Raw genomic sequence first — 12,619 nt, 5'->3', positions numbered from 1 at the left:
ATTGAAGGCTCAACAAGCAATCAATCAGTTACTATTAAGAACTTAGCAGTTGATTAATTAATAATCAATTGGTGTTCATTTTTCACAAGACTTTGCTATATTTGATTGTCCTTTACAAGATAACCAATAAATACAGGAAAATGACAATCATTACTCTTATCTCCTTCTTCCCAGCATCCTATATGGAATCTAAAACATCCTCGCACTTAGGGACATGCTTTCAAATCAGCCTCAGACATTTATTTTTTTCAACTGTGGTAAAATACACAACACAAATTGTACCATCTCAACGATTTTTAAGTGCACAGCTCAGTGGCATTAAATGCATTCCCAATATTTTGCAACTGTTGCCACTGTCCATCTCTAGAACTCTTCTCATCTTCCCAAACTAAAACTCTGTACCCATTAAACCATAACTAAAACTCTGTACCCATTAAACAATAACTTAAACAATAACTCCTCCCAGCCCCTGGAAACCCATTCTACTTTATGTATCTAGGAATCTGACTCTCTAGGTACCTAAGATAAAGTGGAATAATAATATTTATTATTTTGAGGCTGACTTATTTCACTTAGTATATTGACTTCAAGGTTCATTAATATTGTAGCATGAAAAGGAAGGGTTTCCCCCCTCTCTCTTAAGGCTGAATAATAACTCATCACATGCATACACTTCATTCTGTTTATTTATTCATCCATCAATGGGCATTTGGATCATGTGAATATGCTGCTATGAATATGCATGTACAAGACTCTGAGCTTTTTATATATGGCTTTACATATCCAGCATGGCCAACATTCTTTGCCAGAGAATCTTACACCAGAGATGCAAAGGCGCTGGTATGGTGCGCAGAACTCCAAGATGGCCCCATGATCTCTATCCATCTGGTGTCATGCTCTTATGTAATTTGCTCCCTTTGAGCGGAGAGGGAATCTGGGACTTGCTCCTTACCAACAGAATATGGCAACTGTGATGGTAGGGTTGGCCAGTGTATGTTATGTGAGACTTCATCTTTTTACTCAACAGTAATAAGAGATTCTCCAGGTGGCCTGAAGTAGTTAGTGGCCTTGTTGGGAGATGGCCCCTAGTAGGACATATGTGACCAGGAACTGTGGGCAGACCTCACACCAGGAATTGAGAGCAGCCCTGGCTGACAGCCAGCAAGAAAATGGGCACCTCAGTCCTACCACCACAAGGCACTGAATTCTGTCAACAATCACTGGAGCTTAGAGAAGGACATCCTCCTTTCAGAGAAAGCTCTAAAAAGGGAACACAGCTGGTGGACACCTTGACTGCAGCCTTGTGAAACTCTGAGCAGATGACCTCATAGCCTTGACTCCTGACCCACAGAAATGCTAAGATAACAAATATGCATTGCTTTAAGCTGTTAAGTCTGTGATAACTTGTTATCCAACAATAGAAAACGAATACACCAGAGTTTCTCTGAGTTTCTAGTTCCAAGAAATATCAAGTAGTATCTTTCCCTGCTCACTTTTTACTTCTCTTTTTCTCACCTCATCTGGAGAGAAGAGACTAGAAGCTACTGATCTTTTCCTCCATATTTCTCAGAGTTTGATAAAAATTGGTGCCTGAAATTTACTAATTACAATGAATGTGTCATGACAAACAAATACTCCTGGAAGAATTAAAAGGAAATCAGGAGTTCCTGATCATTCACACTTTAATATGAATTACATATAAGTTATCTCCTGGCCATTCCTGACCGTAGATCTTGAAAAACAAAAACAAAAAACTCTGTCAAACAAGACTATGCTGAAAAATCTACAACTCAGCAATGCTTCCAAGGAAAGTTGGCATGGAGGGGAGCAGACAAATTATCTTAAAATAAGACTTTAAAAAAGAAAGAGGTTCAGTTAAAAGATAATTACAACAAATGTATCTTTCACAGAGAAGGTACTTCCAGAGCCTAAAAACTTTTCCTTGGCTTTAGATTTTTTTTCCTCCTTCTTGAGAATTCAACTGCAGTTTAAAATGCTAGAAAAAGTCAGCAATAAGAGCTAAGCTGCTCAGACTTTGCAGCTCTGGAAACTGACTGCACTGGTAGAAGTCAGTGGTGATGTCTCCCTCTGATTGGACAGGCTAGGAGAAAAGGCCACTGTCTTCTCATTCACACTACTTCTGCCACACTCTCTCCTGGCACTCTAGCAAGGAAATGGGCAGTGTCTGGAATGGCATGAAATGTGTGTGAAGGAAAAAATGGGTCAGGAAAGAGTAACTCCTTTCAGAAGACACTTAAAAGTCCTAAGTGAGGAGGGCTGCAGACTCTGCCCAGCCCCCCAGGATAGTCATTCAAAGCCAACCCTCCTATCTATTTACAATAGCCAGGACATGGAAGCAACCCAAATGTCCATTAACAGAGGAATGGATAAAGAAGATGTGGTACATATACACCATAGAATATTACTCAGCCATCAAAAAGAATGAAATGATGCCATTTACAGCACCATGGATGGACCTAGAAATGATCATACTAAGCCAGACAGAGAAAGACAAACACCAAATTATATCACTTACATGTGAAATCTAATCGTACAAATGAACTTACAAAACCAAAATCGAGTCACAGATACAGAAAACAAACATGGTTACCAGGGGGAAAGGTGGGGAAGGAGAGAGAAATTGGGAGATTGGGACAGACATATACACACTACTAGACATAAAAGGATACGAATAAGGACCTGATGTATAACACAGGAACTCTGCTTAACACCCTGCAGTGACTATGGCCTCCCCTCACAGCTCACACTGTAAAGACTTTGTCTGCAATGCGGGAGATATGGGTTTGATGCCTGGGTCAGGAAGATACCCTAGAGAAAGAAATGGTTACCCACTCCAGTCTTCTTGCCTGGAGAACTCCATGGACAGAGGAGTCTGTCAGATTACAGTCCATGGAGTTGCAGAGTCAGACACGACTGAGCAACGACCACTTTCACTTTTTCAATGATTTATATGGGAAATGAATCTAAAAAAGAGTGGATATATGTATAACGGATTCACTTTGCTGCACAGCAGAAACGAACACATTTTAAATCAACTATACACCAAGAAAAATGAAAACAACAACAACAACAAAGCCAGCCCTGCTAAATTCACCTGAAGTAACTTATTTAGAGGCAAGCAGATCCACAAACTGCTATAAATATCCTATAAATTAAAAAGAGAGCAGGCAAAATATCATGAGTGCAGGTTTCAGAGTTGTTCTGATTAAGTGGCAGCTGTCCTGGCATCTAGGTGAGGGTTACTCGGCTTCAGGAACTACTGAAGACCAACATGGGCTAGTTACTTATGCTTGGTAAGCCTCATACAATAACACTCACCCAACAGGCCTGCCTGGACTATATTAGGTACTAGAAATTGGTACTTATGGCCACTGATACTAGTCTAATGATGATAGTGGAAGAAAATTAGGAGCAAACAAAATAAACATCTAAGTGAAAGAAATGAGGGAGAGAAGACAAAAAGAACTAAAGAAAGAAAAGAACAAAATTAAAGAATTCAATACCCAGTAAACATCTGTTGAACTGAATGTGTTCATCTGAAGACATAAAGGGAATTAGCCAGCCAAGGATACTGGGTCAAAAACAGCTGTGGGTTTTGCATAATATAAAAATATCATAGAACTTGCTATAACTCAGGAATGTCAAACGACAGGCGAGGGCAAGGGGGCTCTGAGTTAGCTCCGTACTTACAAAAAGTGCTTAGACTTTTGATTCTTCACAATGATTAGTCCTCGAGTCCTGAATGTGTTCCTGAGGCTTAATTAAACATTTTCCCTAACATCTAGCGACTGATAGACTGGGAGATGTGAGGATAAAGTGACCATAAACCAAGCTGAAGGTAATTTGAGAGGTTGACAGACGACTCAGTGGGGTGCAGGGGGAGAAGAGCCCAGGCCCTTTGGCTTCTAGAGAGAAGGAAGAAAAGGCAGGGTAGGAAGTGACCGGGGCTGGGTGCTGAGGTTGAACAGCACTCCCCACCCCCTCCCCCACCACTGCCCACCCCCAAGGAGAGCCGTTCACTCTGCAGGCTTCACGCAGTGGTGGAAAACACAACTTTCTCCACCAGGCAGACTCGCATTGGCAACTTGGTTCAGCAGATGACCTTGAGCAAGCCGCTGAGTGCCTCTGTTTGGTCCAAGGTTAAAGTTAACATCTACCTCATCAGGTGAGTCTCCAGTCTCCATGAGATAATGAACAGGAAACTACAGACCTCTAGCAGTTAGCCAAACACTTGGTCTTCTCACCCCATTCCTGAGTAGCCAGCTCTGACCTGGATGTCTAAATGTACATTATTGCTATTAAACATAACCTTCTGATTTCAAGCATTCTGAAAACTCTTAGCAGACACAAAATCCAGATCCCTTCACCCACAGCTTCAAGGACATCATATCACCTCACAACTGGAGCTTTCTCTTTTACCTTCCCTTGTATTTACTGAGAGCTTCTCTTTTTTTTTGTTGTTTTGTTTTTTTGGTTGTCTGAAGACAAACGTTAAGACAATAGTCACAAGCATATGCATGAATGTTGTTAACTGTCTAACTGATAATTAGGAGTCTGTACATACACTCTTAAAAATTCTCAATAATCTATCTATGTAAAATGTAAATAAAGACCCTCTCAAAACAGCAACATCCAAGTCACTACCTCCTGGAAGGAAAAAAAGGTTTGTTTCCCTTCCACACTCAGTAAAAATTTCCTCCGCTGAAAACTGATAACACAGGGCATCACTTTCTCAAAGCACAGTTTTCAGGAAGAAATAACAATAGCAGGGAGCTGTTTGCAACCATACCAAAAAAAAACCTTAGAAATGTATCTATTTGGTGGCTCAGAGGGTAAAGCGTCTGCCTGGAATGAGGGAGACCCGGGTTCCATCTGAGGGTCAGGAAGATCAACTGGAGAAGGAAATGGCAACCCACTCCAGTATTCTTGCCTGGAGAATCCCATGGACAGAGGATCCTGGTAGGCTACACTGTTTCCACTGTTTCCCCATCTATTTGCCATGAAGTGATGGGACCGGATGCCATGACCTTAGTTTTCTGAATGTTGAGTTTTAAGCCAACTGTTTCACTCTCCTCTTTCACTTTCATCAAGAGGCTATTTTAGTTTCTCTTCACTCTCTGCCATAAGGGTGGTGTCTGCATATCTGAGGTTATTAATATTTCTCCCGGCAATCTTGATTCCAGCCTGTGCTTCTTCCAGCCCAGCGTTTCTCATGATGTACTCTGCATTTAAGTTAAATAAGCAGGGTGACAATATACAACCTTGACGTACTCCTTTTCCTATTTGGAACCAGGCTGTTGTTCCATGTCCGGTTCTAACTGTTGCTTCCTGACCTGCATACAGGTTTCTCAAGAGGCAGGTCAGGTGGTCTGGTATTCCCATCTCTTTCAGAATTGTCCATAGTTTATTGTGATCCACACAGTCAAAGGCTTTGGCATAGTCAATAAAACAGAAATAGATGTTTTTCTGGAACTCTCTTGCTTTTTCGATGATCCAGCAGATGTTGGCAACTTGATCTCTGGTTCCTCTGCCTTTTCTAAAATCAGCTTGAACATCTGGAAGTTCACAGTTCATGTATTGCTGAAGCCTGGCTTGGAGAATTTTGAGCATTACTTTACTAGTGTGTGAGATGAGTGCAATTGTGGGGTAGTTTGAGCATTCTTCGGCATTGCCTTTCTTTGGGACTGGGATGAAAACTGACCTTTTCCAGTCCTGTGGTCACTGCTGAGTTTTCCAAAGTTGCTGGCATATTGAGTGCAGCATTTTCACAGCATCATCTTTCAGGATTTGAAATAGCTCAACTGGAATTCCATCACCTCCACTAGCTTTGTTCGTAGTGATGCTTTCTAAGGCCCACTTGACTTCACATTCCAGGATGTCTGGCTCTAGGTGAGTGATCACACCATCGTGATTATCTGGGTCATGAAGATCTTTTTTGTACAGTTCTGTGTATTCTTGCCACCTCTTCTTAATATCTTCTGCTTCTGTTAGGTCCATACCATTTCTGTCCTTTATCAAATCCATCTTTGCATGAAATATTCCCTTGGTATCTCTAATTTTTTTGAAGAGATCTATTTTTCCCGTTCTGTTGTTTTCCTCTATTTCTTTGCATTGATCGCTGAGGAAGGCTTTCTTACCTCTCCTTGCTGTTCTTTGGAACTCTACATTCTATAAATATGTATAGAAAATGTTCTTTTTCAGATTATTTTCCAGTTGAGGTTATTATGAGATATTGAATATAGTTCTGTGCTACACAGTCAGTCTTTGCTCTGAACAGACTTTTTAAAAAATATTTATTTATTTGGCTGCATCAGGTCTTAGCTGCAGCATATGGGATCTAGTTCCCTGTCCAGGGATCGAACCTGGGCCCCCTGCTTTGGGAGCACAGAGTCTTAGCCACTAGATCACCAAGGAAGTCCCTCGAATAGATAGCTCATTTCTTGGTTTTGAATCCTACTTCCAATAGTAAAAGCTGTGTAACCTCAGGAAATTATTTAATTTTGTATGCCTCAGTTTCTTCATATATAAAATGGCATGTAATAATCATACCTACTATGATTGTGACAATAATAATACACATCTCATACTTTTACTTTGAGGATTAAATAATTCCATGTTGTGAAGCACTCAGAGTGGTGTCTGGCATATCATTAGTGATGTATAAATGTTATTACTGTAATCATGATCATTCCATGGAAACACTTTCGCTCAGTAGAAGAGCTGCATTTTTACAAGGTGGATTGAAATGTTCAGCACTGCTTTAGAAATGAAGAACAAATGATAACAAACATACTCTTCCTTGCTGTTTTTCCGTATCTTGTTTAAAAGGGTGACTCACGCACATGTTCCACTTTTACCTATTCTGCTCCCGGGGTGGGAGTGACAAATGAGACTAATTGTCCTTCCGAACACTAGAGTCAACATCTGAAGTCAAACAGCAAGTCTGTTTTATCTTTCCTTTTCAAAGAAGAACAATCGTTTCAAATGATAGTTTAAGCGTTCTTAGTGAAAGGCAGGCATACCAGCAACTTGCCAGATGTCTCTGATTAATCTGCCTGTGTTCCACCAGACGTTCTGCATGAGCTTGTAATTTTGTTCTGCCGGTGCTGAAGTTTGCTAAACCACGTCTACATAGACAGAAAATTTAATTTCAGTAAAAGGTCTGACCTCTGGAGACACGGTTGTCTTGGTGTTCGAGGCAGGTCAAACACGGACAGAAATGCGATCTGAGCTCTTTCTTGCCCACCTTTGCCCGTGATACTCAGTTCTCAGCCTTGAGAAGCTCATTTTGGAACCCATTCATGCCTCTCCAGATATATCACAGCCTGTATCACCAGATCAAAACCATTCTCTGCGTCCTTTTCACACAGGCCTGAGCTCTGAGGCTGCAGCACCTGGTGAATATTAATGAAACGGATAAGCTCTGCTCAACTCTGCTTGGAAGAAGCCAGGAAGCACCACTGTTCTTCCTACCAGTGAATAGGGTGTGTCAAATAGAGCAGACTGGTGCCCAAACTAACCTGACTGTGGGTTGCTTTAAGAACACTTGTGTAAGCACATAGGGTTGGGGACCCCCAGGAGAAGAGAACCAGCTATCACTTTGTTGACATAAGAGAAGCCATTTTAAGCCTTAAACCATTTTGTGACCTAAGCCTGGTCCCAATCCTTGCTCTCCATCGGGCCAGAATATAACTTAACCATATTGGAGACAATAAATCAGTTGTAAAGATTCCCAGGTTCTATTTCAAAAAGATCAGACTGAAACACATTCTTGAACTATTTTGCAGGATCCAAAATTCCCTTGAGTCTCAACCACCAGACTAACTGGAACCTAAGGAATGATGATGTTGACCTTTGCTGACCTTTGTTGATTTTAATCAGCGAGGGCCAGGACTCTCTCAGTCTTTGCTCCAACTCTATGCCGAATGTGCCTCTGCTCCAGGCCCTCCATGAATAGGCACACACTGCTCAAGTCCGTTCATAAATACGCATGCACCCTTAGGTTAAAACTTGCGCAGTTTTGCTGTTAGGGACCTACTGCTTTGAGAAATATCCCTGGTGTTCTCTTTACTGCTGCAAGTAATAAATCCTTTCTTCTCCCACTCTTTGGCTTGGTAGTGTCTTTGAGCTTGACATCCAGCAAGAGGCAAATCCAAAAAAGTAACACCAGGCTTTTGGAGAGAAAGAACTAATTTCAAAGTCAAGAATCTTGGGTTCTAATCTCAGCTCTGCCACTTACCATGGCCTATTCTGAAACTCCCCTGCACCTGTTTCCTCACTTCTCCAGTAGAGGAGAAGCGTGAAACAACCTCTAAGGTTCTTCCAGCTCTAAACCTTCTTTAGTTATCATAATAAATTTAATTCAGAGATCAGAGTATTTGATATACTATAATGCTCTGACTCATCATGATTTATGATAGTTCAGTAAGGCTGAGGGCCTATAAAATGGGCTACGTGCCCACACGGCTGTATGCTTCTGACAATCTCAAATGGTCAGTGGGCACACAGCTACATCCCTATGAAAGACTATGATTGATTGCAGGTTCATGCAATTGAAGACGACATGGTGTCCACCCCAATTCAACCAGCTCATTCTCATTTTCTATGACTCTGTCCTGATACTGAACGCAGGTCTTATCTTGTCTATAAAGTTCTAGATAGCAGTTATAATCGAAACTACATCATCTGGAACTGCAGTATCCGATACAGTGGTCATTAGACCCATGTGGCTATCTAATTTTAAAATAAGTTGAAACTAAAAATTCAATTCCTCAGGGCACTGGCCACATGTCTAGGGCTCAACAGCCACATTCATGCTACTGGCTACTATATCGGGCAACACAGGTTACAGGACGTTTCCATCATTGCAGAAAATTCTCTGGGACAGCACTGGGTTATTCTAGAACCTGATCTTAAAAAGTGGCCCTTTGAATTTTGCAAGAGACAAATTCCAGGAGTTTTCCAATACCACTATAGCATACAAGTTCCTCCAAATAAAGCAGGGAGGTGTAACTATATCATTTAAGCTACCCCTTCAGACCCTACAAGTACACAGACATGACATGAGTGGGCTGCCTGGCAATTGCTTAGGTTCACCTGCCATTTATAGTACATTTGAGCCCAGGGGCCTCAGCAAACTCACAGACTGTGGTGACATGGGTTTGAGAGCCTCTCATGAATTCCTGAATCTGAACCTTCAGGTTCCACATGTGTCATTTCCCTCGGATGTTGTTCTCCAGTTTCTCTCAGTACTTCCTATCTCCCTCATGTTGTTGACTGCAGGAGGGCTCAGTGTCTCCCCTCACTTTCTTGCTCACTGTTAAGTACTCATCAGAGACTGCCTTTTTGACAAAAAGACAAATTAGACACCCAATGGCTTTCAGATTGAGGGTGTAGAGGGGGGCCTGATCCAAAATGTAGTTGGCACATATTAGCAAAGACAAGTTTAGTCATGAACTCAGCCAGAAAACTTTATAAAGTTCAACAAATAAGTCATGAGAACCTAAAAATACCAGGTTGGCCAAAAGTTAGTTTGGGTTTTTCTGAATTGTCTTACAGAAAAACTCAAGTGAACTTTTTGGCCAACCCAATAAATGAAGGCACTATTTTGACTGATATCTGAAAACTCTCTAATGTCTAATAGGAATTGCTTGGAAAAGTAGCCAAACCAATGGATACTGTCCATAATCACTGTATCAGTGAATGGCAATCCCATCTTTTCTAACTTTTAGAAAGTTATTTCTTACAAAATTTATGAATTAAAATATTCAAACTTTACTTAAAGCCTTTCTCTCAAGCTGGAACTACTGGAAAATGGAAAGTGAATTGTCATACTGAGAACCTTCCAAAAACTGGAACACTTTAAATCTCTGAATTGGTGATGTTAGCTATCTGTGTTTAGACCATTATTCCAGACTTAAGGGGAAAGGCTCTTTGGAAGGGAAAATTGAGGCATAAATGTCTGCAAGGGGAAATAAAACAAAAATCAGTCAACGAAAAAGAGTAGCTCCCATATTCTAATTAATTTTTCAATTTAGAACCAAAAGGCTCTATGAAAGCATAAAGGGATTATGAAGACATAGAGGATTTAATGTGGTCTCTTTAGAACTTAATCATTACAGAATCAATTATCCTGTTTCTTCATTGTGTCCCCAGTGCAAGCTTGTATTCACTGGGCTTGCCTTTAAGATGTTTGAGGGGAATCATTGCTCATCCTTACTCAAGGGCTAAAAGGTCTTTCCTCTTCTGTGTCCCACTCACTACAGAGGTGGTTTGGCCCAACAATGAACTGTGCCTAGCTGCTGATTTCCTTTATCTTGTTATAATAGAGCTTATAAAAATAAAAAGGAATGCATTTATCTTGAATGGTTTTGTTACCTAACACCAGAAGTATGACTCAAATGGATGTAAATCTTTGGAACAAAGTAATTGAAAATAATCTTCCTTCATGAGGTGAAATCTGGTGGGATATGTAGGAAGATGGTCAAAGAAGTTGAATTGCTATTACATTCTCTCACACTTCTAGATATACGAGCACATTGCTATCTGAAAGAATTTTTGTGGGTAAATAATATACTGTGTTTATGTATAGTATACATGCATGATATATTGTGCTTATGTAAGGTACACATACATGTATAATGTATATCTTACACAAGCACAATATACCATTTACCAACAAAAATTATTTATACTATACATAAGCACAATATATTAATTACCAACAGAAATTCTTCCAGATAGCAATGGGCTTGTATATACAGTAAAGTTTGCCGGGAGAAATATCAACAACCTCAGATAAGCAGATGATACCACTCTAATGACAGAAAGCAAGGAGGAACTAAAGAGACTCTTGAAAGAGGAGAGTGAAAAGCTGGCTTAAAACTCAACATTCAAAAAACTAAGATCATGGCATCCAGTCCCATCACTTCATGGCAAATAGAAGGGGAAATGTGGAAGCAGGGACAGATTTTATTTTCTTAGGCTCCAAAATCACTGCAGATTATGTCTGCAGCCATGAAATTAAAAGATGCTTGCTCCTTAAAAGGAAAGCTATGACAAACCTAGACAGAATAATAAAAAGCAGAGACATCACTTTGCCGACAAAGGTTCATATAGTCAAAGCTATGGTTTTTCCAGTAGTCAGGTGCAGATGTGAGAGTTGGACCCTAAAGGTTGAGTGCTGAAGAACTGATGCTTTCAAACTGCGGTGCTGGAGAAGACTCTTGGCAGTCTCCTGGACAGCAAGGAGATCAAACCAACCAATCCTAAAGGAAATCAACTCTGAATATTCATTAGAAGGACGGATGCTGAAGCTGAAGCCCCAATACTTTATCCACCTGATGCAAAGAGCCGATTCATTAGAAAAGACCTCAATGCTGGCTGGGAAAGACTGAGGGCATGAGGAGAAGTGGACAACAGAGGATGCAGATGGTTGGATAGCATCACTGACCCAATGGGCATGAGTTTAAGCCAACTCCAGGAGACAGTGAAGGACAGGAAGGCCATTGTACTGCAGTCCATGGGGTCACAAAGAGTTGGACACAACTTAGTGATTCAACAACAACAAACACTATACAGTAATATAATGTATGTGTGCATGCTCAGCCTAAGTCATGTTGGACTCTTTGCAACCCCATGGACTGAAGCCCATCAGGCTCCTCTGTACATGGGATTTCTGAGGCAAGAATACTGGAGTGGGTTTCCATTTCCCCCTCCAGGGGATCTTCCCGGCTCAGGGATTGAACCCAAGTCTCTTGTGTCTCCTGCATTGGCAGGCAGATTCTTTACCACAAAGCCACACGGGAAGCCCCTATATAATGCATAATATATGATAATTATTATGTACATATATACCTTATACATCAAAAGAGAATACTATGATGTTCAATTGAAAAACAAGTATACGTTTGTAAGCAGCATTTATAATTTCTGAATTCATATCATTAAAAATAAATAATTATTATGTTTGCAATGGGAATAGATAAGACTTTTCTAAACCAACTAGTAAATAAACTCTTGGCTTAAAAAAAAAACTCTTCTAAACTCCAATATTAAACAGATTCTTTCAGCCACACAATACTATGATTAATACTCCAGCATGACTTGTTTCCTTAACAAATATTTATTGATCATTCACTATGTCCCAAGCACTGTCAACAAACTGATGAATTAAACCTTCCTTTATAATCCTGTTGTCAAAATTAATCACTTATTTGTGTAAGTCAGATGTTTTATCTTGATTTATATTACTTATATGTGAATAAATTAAAAGTTGTTTTCATTTCACAAATCTTGCATTTTGAAAGAGGGATCCAGTCTCAGACAAGACAATCAAGGCAAAATATCTAATTTCAACTAAGAAATTTTACTCACTTAAAAACAGTGCAGAAAGGAGACCCTAATTCATGATGTTTCTAGTCAATCTCTCCTGGTTAGGAAATTCAATCTTTAGCCAGAAAAAGATACACACACACACACACACACACGCACACACGAGAAGACTGTGGTAAATAATCACATTTCTTTTAAAGATCCTTAATTTTAAAATTACTTCTTGCTTGTAATTGTTGCCCATGCCTGAAATGCTCCACCTGGT

The 12,619-nt window shown here is 40.2% G+C and overlaps 1 protein-coding gene across 2 annotated transcripts in view; it reads right to left on the bottom strand.

The window, feature by feature from the left end:
• Nucleotides 1–12,619, bottom strand: part of PRKG2 (protein kinase cGMP-dependent 2) — a 113,079-nt gene that overhangs the window by 87,322 nt on the left and 13,138 nt on the right. The gene's annotated exons all lie outside the window — the stretch shown is intronic.

The sequence above is a fragment of the Cervus elaphus genome, chromosome 6, assembly GCF_910594005.1.
Source record: "Cervus elaphus chromosome 6, mCerEla1.1, whole genome shotgun sequence".
Taxonomy (NCBI): domain Eukaryota; kingdom Metazoa; phylum Chordata; class Mammalia; order Artiodactyla; family Cervidae; genus Cervus; species Cervus elaphus.
Note: the sequence above shows the minus strand (reverse complement) of the source record. Positions and strands in the feature narration are given on the sequence as shown.